Source organism: Pseudopodoces humilis, chromosome 3 (assembly GCF_049639895.1).
Source record: "Pseudopodoces humilis isolate 2021_Gansu_Grassland_sample_001 chromosome 3, ASM4963989v1, whole genome shotgun sequence".
NCBI classification, from domain to species: Eukaryota; Metazoa; Chordata; class Aves; order Passeriformes; family Paridae; genus Pseudopodoces; species Pseudopodoces humilis.
In genome coordinates, this window is record NC_142202.1 from 44,659,558 (window position 1) to 44,671,337 (window position 11,780).

Consider the following 11,780-nt stretch of genomic DNA (forward strand, 5'->3'; position numbering starts at 1 on the left):
AACAAGAAGGATTGAGTGGAAGAAGCAAAAAAGGCTGTTCTGGACACCCCAGCATCAAGCTTTCCATCTCTTCCCTAAGCACAGCAGGGAAGAAAGGCTGCAGAGTGGACCACCAGTATATTGGCATTTTTCCCACTAATTGAAGTTTCCACTCACATAAAACTATCCCATGCTAATATGTTGCACTTTCATTAAAATCACGTCACTTCAATTCTTTATATTTTTATTGTGGCATATAAATTACACTGCCCAAGAAAAAAAAAAAAAAAAAAAGAAAAGCCATTATAAAATGAAATTCTGAAATTAAGTGCTCCATTCTAACCAGAGAAAAAGGGAACGTTTTGAACAAAATAATTTGGCCTGTATATTTTTCTAAACAAAACTGTGTCACAACAAATGGAATCCTACAAAGGCCATTTGTATTAATAAAATGGTATTTTTGCAATAAAAAAAATTGCTGGCAAAGTGTTCAGCTGGTTTTATTAGTGTCATTAAGAATCCTCCCACATTCTCTTATTTTTCTGCAGCTAGGAAAGAGGTACATTCAGAATTTCATTATTTGAGAATGAGGCAATAGATAAAATAAAAAATAAAGAGCAATTTGTACTCCTATAATGGCTTCCTCCCCAAAGCTTCACAGCAGTTTACAAAAAACTCCGTGATTTAACCTCCTCTCTTGCAATGTAGCTATTCCTCCTTTTTATGGCTGGGAAAAATATCTCTTGAGAGAGCCTCTGTTCATTTCAAACATCTGCATTCTGAGTGCCAAGAGCGTGATTTACCACAGTTTATTGCGCTCCAAATCAGTGTCCAGGATAGGTACTCAGTATTTCTAGCAAAAAAAGACCACAGGCATCTCACATCAGCTATCCCAGACTCCTGGAATCTGCTACGGAGCTGGAGTGAATTTGGGACAGCAGGAAACTCAACCTCTGTTCCTTAGCTCTGGGCTTCTTCTCAATTTCCGGGCTCCAGGGCACAAGAGGCCGAGCCTTTCACCTTGTTCTAGCCTTTTCCAAAAACACACAGGGATAGTTCAAATGTTTTGTTAGGCAGGAATAAGCTCTTTGCAGAAACATTGACTGGCTCAATTCTCTTTTGTCCGTTTTACAGCCTCTGCATTCCTGTTGGGCGACACTTAAAGACGTAAAAGAATTCCCAGTATTTAAAAAACTTCTTATTTTTAATGTTTTCTGGTGCCAAAACTGGCAGACGTCTGTGCATGTATAGAAAAGGCAGGAAAGCAGGGCTGCTTCTGGGGAAGAAACGCTTCTTTCATTTCCTTCCCTCTTCAACATCGGTTGATATTAATTTTAAACCTGGCTGGCACTCCACAGTAAGGAGAGTGAAAGATCTTGTTCTTTCATCCAAAAAAGTATCAAATAGGTGTAGCTGCAATTTTAGAGCAACCCCGCTAAGCCATTAAGTTCCCAAAAGGACGCTGGCCTTCCTGGCAGCACAGGGTTTGCCATATCAGATGCAGCAGACTACCAGATCACAAAGCCTTACTGCTTCCTTCTAGCCATGACCTGTATTTCATCCTGTGCTTCAGAAGAAGATGAAAGGCCTTCATAATGCATCCTAAACATTACCATATGGAAAAATCTTGCAGCATTTAAAAAGGATAAGCACACAGGGTCCTGTAGAAATACTAGGACACTCTAGCATTCATTTCTAAAATCCCAGTGGGACAATTATAATGTCTCTAATTTTCTGTGGAGGGGAAGTTTATCCCTGATAGATCCTATGGGCAGTGGTGACGAGAGCTTTTCATCACAATAAGCACAGGACAGAACGCAAAAATATTCTTATGCCCAAACCTGTGAAAAATCGAATTCTGAACTCCACCATTTTTAATGCAGGTAGGCCAGGATTCAATTTGTACCTTAAAAATTGTATAATGACAGTAACTATAAAGACTCAGAACCAGAACAAGGACCAATGAGGCCATTAATAATAGTAATAAATGCAGTTCTGCATGAGGAGAACAGCCAAGGAATAAAAAAAAATTAAAAAAAAAAAAAAGGCATTTTAGAATATGTTATGTCCTCTGTAAAATTCCCACTGCATTTGAACAATGCAGTAGCAATTAAGAAGCAATTCCCTGTCTCGGAAAAGAGGCTGCAATCCACCTTGTGTTATCAGATGTTACCTAGGAGGTCAGGAATGCTCCAAATGATGCTGCTTGTCCCGGGCTCTCCTTGCCCTCGGGGCACAGGCACCAGCCGGGCGCCGGGAGCCACTCTGTGCCTCAGCAGCGGGGCAGGGGCTGCCCGAGCATCCTTTGCTCCAGGAAGGATAAAGGAAAGTCCACATCTCTGCCAGGCTGCGCAGGGAGAGCGGCAGGAATAAAAGCAGGACCCCTCTGGCAGGAGCGCGCCCCATGGCGTTATCTGCAGGATCACAGCTCTCCCTGGAGAAACGCTCTGCCTGGGAATGGGGGACATGCAGCTGGCACAGGCCCCTCTTCCAGGCTCCAGTGGCACGAGTCCTGCCTCACTGAGCACCACTGAAAGCCAGGAACCTTCCAGTCTCCCTCCTTCCCATGCGCCTCCAGCTGCCACAGGCCTGCAGGCGTACAGCTGCATTCTGAACAAATACACCAGACGTTTCTTTTCCTTGAATTTTTTCTTGAGCAACTCTGGAGAGCAAACTGCACAAACTGTCCTCGGTCGCACAGCTTCAATGCCCAAATCTTTTCCTCCTCAGGCAGTAAATGCAGCTATTGTTTTGCCAGTTGGTCGGGTTACTCTTTTTTTTTTTTTCTTTTTTTTTTTTTTTTTTTTTTTGGGAGAGCCTCGTGTTGCTGCCAAGGTAATGCACAATGTTTCACACTTTTAAAAACCAGCCCGGGTTGTGTAACCCTACCCTAGCACCACCAAACAACAGGACGGTGTCAGCCCAGGGAAAAAACAAGCCTGGAAGCTAGAGGAGGGAAGATTAAAGCAAAGCGGCAGCATGGTTTTTAATTGTGCCTTAGAATTTCTAATCTAGTTAATGGTCCTTCCAGCCCATCCTGTGTAAAGACATGAGCATGTGGCATGTGCTGAAGGAGGATCAACACTGACACACTGACAGATGCGCTTATTGGCACAAGAGACTGGATTAGGTTTTGGACTGGATTTTTCAACTTGTTAGCTAGCCAGCAGTAACTTGCTTTTTTGGAGGGGAAGGGAGGGATCAAACAATTGCTGCAGTGGGATATTAGTTCCCTGGCACTTCATCTTCTTCCATTACAGATTCTCTGCTTGAACATGAGACAATGCTGCCATTCCTTCCCCCTGACTCACTGGCAATTCTTTATCCATCTCTGGTTGGCTGCTTTGGAGATTTTTTTGGCTGGAATTTGATCACCCCCACCTGCCCTTTTATTCTCTCTCCATATTTTTCAACACTTCTGTCTCCTTCATCACATCCCAAAGCTCTGCTGTGTAGTGAAAGCCCGTAAGTTAACCAGCAGTTCAATACATTAACCTCGGCATCATGCAATTTTCCTTGCCCTTTTGAGGAAGATGAGGAGCGAGTGCCTTGTACCGCAGGCACGCCGGCATGCGTGGCAAAGAGAAGGTGGAAAGCGGCTGCCTGCCGAGAGGGATGCAGCTAATGTTTAACAGCACACCTATGAAAGCCAGCTCTGTTCACATTCCTCGGGAGAGCCGTCCCACAGGTTGACAGAGGGCTGCTCACAGAAGAGGGCAGGAGTAACCAAGGAGAACCAAATTCTAGCCGGTGGGAGAGGTGGGGGATTGCAAAAGTCCTTGGAGCCCGGCCAGGACATGGGTTAGAGGTTAGAAGTGCCATGGGTGCTCTTGTTCTGACAGCAGAGTGACGCCTGAGGTGTCATGCCCTCCTGCAGGGCTCACAGCTTCCCGGAATCTGAGCAGCAGCTGAGCAGCTGGGTACGCAAACATCTCCCATCCAGCCCCATGAGTTCCCAGGCCCGTCCCCCTTTGCCATCTCGCCACATTCCAACTACACAGGTAAGTGCAAGGGGGTAGGTGTTTGGGACAATGGTGGCACTGTCACTGGACTACACTTTTTGATAAACCTTCTGTGTTCTTTCACTCTTCCCTGCTTTCCCTCTGCTGAGTCCTGCGTTCCACGTGTTTGGTCCTCAGCCCATGGGACCAATGGTCCCACAGGGAGAAGCCACTGCTAGGACACCACATCAGTGCTTTGAGGGTGGCGGGAGCAGGCACTGTGACTTCCATGCAGCACAGCAGAGACACCACAGCCAGGGTTGCTTGCAGAGGGGTGCTTGTGCCTGGCTGGGTCTGTGGCTCTCCTGCAGCCACCCAGCCCCAGGGCTGAGAGCCTCTCAGGGAAGCTATTAACAGAGCAAAGGGTCAGGCTGGGACACCACCCCTGCTTGTGGCAGCAGTGCCAAGGGACATGCTTCCAGAAGCCAGCAGCAGTCTGAGAAGCCCTTGCAAATACCTGGCTCCAAAATAGACACACTGGTTGCTGAGCCTGCACCCTCCCCATGGAAGGTGAATGCACACGCTTCCCTAGAGCAAACAAACAGGAGCACACCAGCCAAACTCCTGCCTAGCCCACAGGAGTAGTTCCAGGTGAGGAAGAGAACAATTCACCCACCTACAGATGAGACTGCAGTACAAACAACCACACAGGACAGAGGTGAGCCACTAGAAGGGGCCAGTTAAGCAGGCAATAACAAGGTCTGCCCTGCTTCCACCCTCCAGAGAGCCACCAGCCCTCAGCCTGGGGGACTGTGTGTCCCAGGAAGGAGCCAGACTAGCTGCCAGGAACCTCACCATCCCCTCTGAGGGCTTAAATAGCTAGCATGCCTCCTGCATGTCCACACGGCCAAGCTGCTCCTTCAGTGGTTTTCCAAGCACAGTGTATTTACTTTTTAATTGGGTGAGCAGAAACAACTGACCCCAGAGCTAGTGAAGAGCAGGAAGGGGCTCATCAAGTTATACAGCCCCCTTGGGCCAGCATTAGCACTGCTGCACCCAGCTGTGCTCTGGCTCCATGTTCCATGGGAGGGTTCAGGGTCCCGGCGGGCCCCCAGGGCACAGCAGGCATGTCACAGAAATCTGGCCTGTGCCCACAAAAACTACAGCCTACAGCCAGCTTTGTGCTGCAGGCTTTTGCTGGCAGAACAGCGCCATTGAGGTGTGTGCAGGGATGCAGCCATCCAGCTTGCCAAAGCAGGATACACCTGCAGCCCTGGGAGCATTGTACCTCCCCAAGGAAGATCGGCAGGCATTTCTCAGTCCAACATCCCAAATATCATCACATGGGTTTTGCTGAGCAGAGGTCTGAGCAGAGAGCTGGCTGGTCCCTGGAATAGGTGGCTGGTGGTGAATCCTCTATCCAAAACTGCAGGTGGTTGGCCCAGGGCACAAATGGCAGAAAAAGCATTGATAATTCTGCAGTGAGAACAGAGGGATGCCAGTTCTCAACCTGACCTGCAGTTCTGAACCCCGGGTTCAGCTCCCTGTTCAGGGACAGAACAACCTGTCCTCACTCACAGCCCTGCTCAAATCTGTGCCCTTCAGATCCAAAACAAACAACAGCCAGTTCCTGGTAGGACTGAGGAGCAAATAGCAGGGCCATCAGCAAGGGCCAGGTGGGAGCTTCTGGCTCTAAGCCTCAGGGAGCTGGGGAGGAGGAGGAGAAAGCTACACAGTGATGGGAACATTGCTCTCCAGAGAAGGGGTGCAGCAGGGGTGGCAGAGAGTGCACAAGTGAGTTCATAGCTGCCTGTCAGGGAACCAGCTCTGCACTTAGGAGATGTTTCCTTGTGCCAGCTATAGGTTATACCAGCACCTACGGGATCAGCAGCATGACAGCAGGAGCAGTAGGCTGCCACTTTCTCCTGGTGACCCCGGGTGTTCACCCATCAGCACACTTGCACTCACACACATGTAAAAGCCCCAGGCCATCTGCTCTTCTTCAGACTGCAAAATTATGTAGTTTGAAAAGCCCTAAAATGCTGATTCCTCCCTCAGCAGGGACACACTTCTCCAGAAATACAAAAGCATGAGTCCATTGGGGGAAAAGAATATACAGGACTGTTTTACAGTGTAACCGTCTATCAATGCCATGTGGGATGCTGCTGAAAGAATTTTGGAACAACTGTGAGACTTTTTGGATGCTCAAACACTGAATGAGTCAAAAAATCATCTGTGTCCTACAGAGAAACATTTTAGAAAACAAAGCAATTGGCTTCTAGCAACATGATGTAACCTTGGTTTTTCCTCCCCCTATTGTAAGTGCATCTCTGGGTGTTTGCCTTTAAAGCTGTATCCATTAATAATGTGCCTCTATATTTATTTAGAGATATGTCAAACAAGGAGTGCTTATCCGTAGCTCCAGGCAACCCAACAATTTTAATACATAAACAGCTATATAAATGAGTCTCATAATTGTCCAACAAAAGCTTCAGCAACAAAGAACCCCATAAGCACACCGTCTCTGCTCAGGATGCTCAAAATTCGGCATCCACTTCAGCAGCCAAGGAGAACAAATAAGCTTTCCAAGGGAACCAGCTCGGGTTATTACAGATCAAACAGAGGAACAAGTTGTTTGCCTTTCCTTAACTTAAAAAAAAAAAAAAAACACCCACAAATGGAAAAACATGGGCCAGTTTTTCAAGCAAGCTCGGCACGTTGCCCGCCTAAATTACACTTACATGCAAGTGCATGCAAATGTGTTGTTTCCCTGGTCATGTGCCTGAACTGCATCCACATTTTCCTCAAATGCCTTCTGGAACGTGACAGGACATGCACGAGCAACCTCCCCATCCCTTCAGAAACCAGAGCATGGGCATGCTGGTGGGAACAGAGGAAACACCTGCATTCCTCCACAGCACAAATGCAGCCAAAATAATGATGAGTCTGAAAAAAGCCCGACCGAAGGCAAAGGTCAGCTTGCTGGGACATTGTGGAGCAGAGGGGGCTCGGCTTGGTGCTTGGCAGGAGAAAGCCTTATGCCCTTGTGCTTTTAAATGTATTTTCCTGCAGGATATGGGGAAAAAAGCCAAATAAAAACAAGCAAACATTTTCAGCTTCTGCTGCAGTTCTGTAGAGGGGTGACTAAACACTGCTGGCAATAGCTCAGCCCCCATCAGAGCCTGCTGCTGTATCCCTTCCAGAGAGATGGAGTCTGCCTGCCACTGAGGCAATGGAGGTGCACAGCAGGGCACAACGTGGCACCTCTGTGTCACAGGCAAGCAGCTGTGCCCCTGTGCAGTGCTTTGTGCCAAGCCCTGCTCCAGTGAAAACCCAAACAATGCACTTGCTGAAACCTTGCAGGACCTACTGTGCACATCCCCCGAACGTGAAATACCAGTGGTGAGATGTGAGCTCCTGCTTTTTCCCCACAGGGAGTTGCTGCTGATCTCTCAGCTGGATGTCACCCACCCCACACAGGGGACTGAGGGAAAACACCTAAGGCACCAAAGGAGGTTCAGCTTCCATACCTGCTTTTCTCTTCCTTCATGGGAGTTACATGCAGAAGAATCATATGAGAGGGCCACAAGAGAGAGGGGTAAGAAAAGCTTCAGTAGTTTAGCTTAGACATCTGGGGTTTTTAATCCTCCTCCCTCTGTCTGTCTGATGCTCAAAGGAAAAAATAAAGTGCTTGGACAGGCCAGTTTGGTGTGAGTCCCTGTCCCTCCCTTCCTGCTCCCCCTCACTGCAGCACAAGAGGAAAAACACTTGAAAGGCTAGGGGTGGCCTCAAGGATGTCTACTTTGCCTCCACTCATGCCACTCTTTTCCTTTTGTATCTTTTCTAACATCCAAAGAGGAAAAAGGCAGGACCATCTCCTGCACCCAGGTGCCTTTCTCACACACACACAGACAAGCACATTCCCATTGAAAACAAGACTGCAGTGCATTGAACTTGTCCCTGAATGTAACCCTTCTGGCTTGAACAGCCCTGCTGGCTCCTGCCCTGGGCAAGGTTTCAGTTTCCCTGTGGCTTGATGACGTGATTTGGGCAGGATTTATGAGGCTTACAAAAAAACACAATTAAATCTAAGGGGCAATGAAGGGGATTTTTTTTCCTTCTTTTTTTTCCTCCCTTTTCATTGCTTGCTTCTAGGACTAAGGCAAAAGTTGAATTGGCAGAAGCTGGCTGTGTTGGCTGGAGCCTGAATTTCTAGCCAAAGATGTTTTCTCCAAGTCTAGTTAAATTAATTTCCTTGATTTTTTTCAAACATTTTCTTTGCTCTAAGTGACTGAGAAGCCATTGATATTTCAGTTGAGGAGCAATCACAATACAGGACCTGAAGGGCCAAAGCCATCTCTGCTGTAACTGTGGTGTCTGGCACTGCAGCTGCCACCGCTGAGGGAAACAGCTGAGGTGGACATCTTGGAAGATAAGGCAGGTAGGGAGAAGAAGCCAGGTTGGGACTGAAATATCCCCTCTGCTTCCAACAGATAAAGAGCCATCCCTTTGGGAAGAGACCCAGTCGGGTCCCCGTCTGACCCAGAAGGCTCGAAGAATGGATGCACCCAAATCCAACAGAGAGGAGCATGACCTCCACTGGAAAACACACATGCTGGAAAAGAAAAAGCTCATGTCCCAACTTTGTGCTTTGAGTCCTGTTCGATAAATAATAACAGAGTATGATGGAACCGTGTCAGCTATGTCATTTCAGGTGAAGAAGGCTTGTGTTTTCTAGGTACCAGCTCTGTAAACCCCCAAGGAGCAAGGTGCCAGGGCAAGCAAGGGTCACACGGTGCTCAGCGAGGCACGTGTGCACCCACAGCCACGCCTGCCCAGGCAAATGCATCTCTCTCTCCTGCAAAAACTAAACTTCAGATCTTGTGGGCTGATTTTCTTAATCCAAAAGCAAAGGTCAAACAGAAAGTATGTGGCTTTGATTTATTTATGAAGAACCTTAGCCATCAGACTTTCCAAAATCATCAGCAAATTCTGCACATCCGCATTTAAACCCCTCAGAAAGGTGTTGTGCCCTGCCCTTCCAAAGGCCCCCCTGTTCAGGTGTTGGGCTGGCAGTGTCAGGAGCCAGGCACAGCACCAGCCAGCCTGGCACAGCCCACAGCAGAGCCACATCCACCAGGAGAGGGGACCCGGTGAACTCAGACACAGCGCATCCTCTGAGGATGTCAGCTCACTTGAATTATTTACTTATTTCTTATGACATTACTGAAAAGGAGAGTGAGAAAAAAAAACCCTCCCAACTCGCCTGAAGAGGAAATGAATAGGGAAACTTTGAGATTCCTCATCCCTTCAAAAAGCCCCTCGGTGAGCACCGCCGCCGCAGCTGCCCCCGAGAGGCCTTGCACCACCTCAGTCCTGATACCAACAAGGAAGTACCAACAAGGCACTTAACCACACAGCCAGTTTCTCTTCTAAGCCTTCGGGTTGCCTCAGAAGTTTTTTAAACAAGACGCTTTCCTGTTTTTGAAACCTGTGCATCCGTATGGTTTGCAGGTTACTCAAATAACCTTATCACTTGGAGCAACTCTGGCATGAATTTCAAAACTGCTTACTGCGGTGCTCCCCTCCCCTCTCCACACATATCTATTTACTCATAGGGAGCCTTATTTACAGTATCTTCCTGCCAACTGCTGACACAGAAGAAAAAAAAGCCCTGGGTTACACATTAAGCTTTATCGTTGAAGTATTCATGCCAGACGGTGTCCAAACAGAGTTAACTGACTGACCTTAGCTCAGGGTAAGCCACACAAGGGGGAAATTTCTATCGCAATCTGCTTGCACGGGCAGAGCTCGTTTCGCACCACCAGCTTTTTCATCTCCTCCCCCCTTCATCTGGGCTGAAAAGGCTTTTCAAAGAAAACATGGTTTTGTTTTCAGAAAGCCAAGTAGAGCTGGCTCCTTGTAAGTTCATTAAAGGAGGAATTACCAGAAGGAGACGTTTGCAGGTAAACGTTAAGGCATGGAGAGGGGCTGCCTGTACAACAAATCCTGATCTAAAATCCACGCAGCCTGCAAGTCAAATTCAATTCTTCTGTCAAAAGTGGGGAAACGAAGAGGACTGCCATGCAAGAATATGCTGTCCAGAGGGTCTGGAAAATTCAGAAATCAGCTTCACTACGCCTGTTTTGCACAGCAGCTTTGGAAAGATCTGCCAAACATAACAGTTTCATTTGACAGTCATCTTTTGGCTTAACTTCTGAGCTGGCTGGTGGCCATCTCCCATTGCACAATAAATGCCTGCAAAATTAATCATAAACTCCCTGCCTGGAACCCCCAGTGCTGCTCTCCTGAAGGGTACCTGCAGCCTGCTCCAAAACCCTGCCAGTACCTCAGGCCCTGTGTTCATTAATGGCCCAGCCAGCGAGGGAGGACAAACCATCACAAAAACAATCCACGAACTTTATTCTTCCACTTCTTCAATCTGTTGGCAGAGCCATTTACTTCTGTGTACACTTCATGACAGCCACACCACAACCCGGCACAAAGGCGCTTATCTCAACCTCACACTTCACATCCTTTCTTCTCACAGCTAACACTTGGCTGGTGAAGAAAGTTGTATGGCCTGTCTTGGGGGAAAGAAGCACCAAGAGCTGCTTAATCAGATTAACCTGTCCTGGTCCTCTCTCACCAGTAAATTCGCTGCCACCAATTCGGCAGGGGTGCGGTAAGGTCCCCATGCTGCAACACTGTCTGCGTGTGTTGGTTTTGTCAGCAGGGACTCGTGGGAATGCAGACGGAGTGGGTTTGTTGTTGGCGAGAAGTTCTGGCTGGCCAGCCCTGCCACGGGAGTGTGGGGCACGGGGCATGGGTGGGACATCACTGCACTTGCTCCCTGAATAAACCACACCCCACTTCACTGCTCCGCGTCCCCTTCTGTGATTGAAATGACTTTCTTCTGCCAAGCAAGCTGCTCTGCACTGGGGAGGAAAAGCCTCTGCTCCCCACTTCCCATCCTCAGCATGCAGTGCTAGCACTCGGGGAGTGCCTTTCCCCGGAGTTCCTGTCCCACCGCAGGGGTGCAGCCCTTGCTCTGACAACCTCCTTAATGGATTTGCACCTCGTTTGCAGCAGAGGTCTCTCCCTCCGTGTGCTCACCGGAGCTCTCAGGCTCCCCAGACCCTCTGAGCACACTTGGCTCTTGCCCAGATTGCAGCGGGCAGCTGCTGTCACATTCCCAGCCCTGGGCTTTCCAGCAAGGATGGGGCCATCAAATCCAGGGTGCCATCTCCTTTTTTCCCAGCAACGCTAATTAAATTGCTCGTTTTAAAAAGTAAGCGAATTGCATTCCTGCTACGTTAATTAGTTCCTCCTATGCAGTTTTCTTCTTCCAATAGACTAAATTGAATTGTGCATACAAACATCCCGGGAAAATAACAAAAAAAAAAACCCAATCAGGATTTAAACAGCTCCAGAAGGAGAAGGGAGCACGAATGTATTTCCTAATATGTCTAATAACAAAACATAAAGGTATAAAACAAATGTGATTAAAACCAGAGAAGCAAGCAGCACACATTTTATTGCTATGTTTTCACTTTTTATTTCTTTTTAACAAGGATAAAAAATAACTTGTGCAACCTCTGCCAGGAAGTGAGTGGATCTTTGAACTCTGCCATCTGGCTAGTGGAATCCGTATTTTTGTTGCCTCAGGTTACAGGTTAATCCTGCCAGTTTTTATTATTTGTAGAAGTAGTTGGCCTCTTGGAAGCTTTTATGGTCTCTGTCGCAGAGAAGATTGCCGGTGAGCAAAATGCACACAGAAAATACTGGGGTCAGTGTGGTGAGGACATTGAGCAGGGAGAGAAAGAGAGGGGGGGAAAAAGGCAGTTCTGTCTAATCTAA

At 47.8% G+C, this 11,780-nt stretch overlaps 1 long non-coding RNA gene across 1 annotated transcript; it reads left to right on the forward strand.

The window, feature by feature from the left end:
- The first annotated feature begins 3,668 nt into the window (after positions 1-3,668).
- On the forward strand, positions 3,669-10,687 carry LOC106629151 (uncharacterized). Its single transcript, XR_001332308.2, has 3 exons — positions 3,669-3,980; positions 7,355-7,518; positions 8,414-10,687. It is a non-coding gene; the product is annotated as an uncharacterized LOC106629151 (long non-coding RNA).
- Positions 10,688-11,780: the final 1,093 nt, after the last annotated feature.